The sequence below is a fragment of the Saimiri boliviensis genome, chromosome 10 (genome assembly GCF_048565385.1).
Source record: "Saimiri boliviensis isolate mSaiBol1 chromosome 10, mSaiBol1.pri, whole genome shotgun sequence".
In the NCBI taxonomy this organism is placed as follows: domain Eukaryota; kingdom Metazoa; phylum Chordata; class Mammalia; order Primates; family Cebidae; genus Saimiri; species Saimiri boliviensis.
Window position 1 is genome coordinate 27,891,014 of NC_133458.1, and position 1,892 is coordinate 27,892,905.

Sequence of the window (1,892 nt, forward strand, 5' to 3'; positions counted from 1 at the left end):
ACACCAAAATCCAAGGATTCTCAAGTTCTTTATGTAAAATGGTATAATATTTGCATGTAACCTACACACATCTTTCTGTATTACTTTAAATTATCTCTAGATTACTTATAACACCTACACAATGGAAATGCTATGTAATTATTATACTGTATTTGTAAATGTATATTTTTAAAAATTGTTGTAGTTTTATTTTTTTCCAAATATTTTCAACTTGAGGTTGGTTGAATCCTCATATGTGGAACTCACAAATAGGGACAGCTGACTGCATTTTTTTAACTAAGAGAAAAATAGTTACTTCTATTTACTTATGTATGTACCATCTTGATGCTCTTCATTTATTCCTGAAGATATGAGCTTCCTTCTGGTATAATTTTCTGCCAGCTTGAAGAACTTCCATCAACATTTCTTGTAGTATAAGTCTGGTGGCAACAAATTGTCTTCATTTTCCTTAATTTGAAACCTTGTCCAGGTGCGGTTGCTCACACCTGTAATCCTAGCACTTTGGGAGGCTGAGGCTGGTGGATTGCCTGAGCTGAGGAGTTTGAGACCAGCCTAGGCATCATGGTGAAACCCTGTCTCTACTAAAACAAACAAACAAAAGAAAAACAAAAATTAGCCGGATGAGGTAGTGCATGCCCGTAGTCTCCGCTCCTCAGGAGGCTTGGGTGGGAGGATACCTTGGGGCTTGGAGGATGGCTTGAGTCTGGGAGTCAGAGGTTGTAGTCAGCTGATTACGTCACTGCACTCCAGCTTGGACAATAGAGCTAGACATTGAAAAAAAAAAAAAGGAAGAAAAGAGAAAAAAGAAAGGAGAAGAGAAAGAAAAGAGAAAAGAAGGAAGGGAGGGAGGGAGAAAAGAAAGAGAGAAAGGGAAAGAAAGAAACTGTCTTTTTTTAGCTTTGTGCAGTGGCAGTATCGTAGCCAATGAGGTTTACCCGAGGGGCGATTATTGCTAATTGAAAACTTTTCCCAATACCCCGCTGTGACGACTTGCAATATAGTCAGCATTGGCAATTTTTGACAGTCTCTACAGAGACTGAATAAAAAAACAAAAAACAAAAACAAAAACAAAAACCAAAAAAACTGTCTTTTTAAAACCTAGAAGTTCTGCTTGGATCTTCTTCTATGGCTTTCATTTCTTTGCTTATGTGTTTATTTCCCTTACATCCTTGAGCATAGGGAATATATTTATTATAGCTATTTTAATGCCCTGGTCTGCTAATTCCATCATCTCCTTCGTTTCTGGGTTTGTTTCTATTGATTGATTTTTCTCTTACTTATAGGTCATATTTTTCTGCTTCTTCACACATCTAGTAATTTGTTTTACTCTGGACATTGCAAATTTTACATTGTTGCATGCTAGATTTTGTTGCGTTTCTTTAAAGAGTATTGTTTTTTTCTTTGCAGGCATTTAATTTACTTGAGAATTCATTTGAACTTACTGCAGTTAGTTTCTTAGCCCTTTTAGGGTGAGGTAAGTGTAGAGTAGTGTTTATTCTAGGGCTAACTCACCACCATCTCTTAGACTTGGCCTCTGGAATTTTTACAGAAAGTCCCTACAGCCATTAGTCAATGAGTTCTCACCACTCTGTCAAGAGGGAACTTATTTTTTATCTTTTCGTTCATTCATTTTTTTTTTTTTTTGAGACAGAGTCTCTGTCACCCAAGCTGAAGTATAATAGCGTCATCTTGGCTCTCTGCAACCTCCTCTTTCTGGGTTCAAGCGATTATCCTGCCTCAGCCTCCCAAGTAGCTGGGATTATAGGTGCCTTCCACCACACCTGGCTAATTTTTCTATTTTTAGTAGAGATGGGGTTTCACTATGTTGGCTAGGCTGGTCTCAAACTCCCGACCTCAGGTGATCCACCGACCTCAGCCTCCCAAAGTTCTGG

General features: G+C 38.1%; 1 non-coding gene across 1 annotated transcript; it reads left to right on the plus strand.

Moving 5' to 3' along the window:
• Window positions 1-895: 895 nt before the first annotated feature.
• On the plus strand, window positions 896-1,036 carry LOC120365549 (U4 spliceosomal RNA). Its single transcript, XR_005580456.2, has one exon. It is a non-coding gene; the product is annotated as a U4 spliceosomal RNA (small nuclear RNA).
• Window positions 1,037-1,892: the final 856 nt, after the last annotated feature.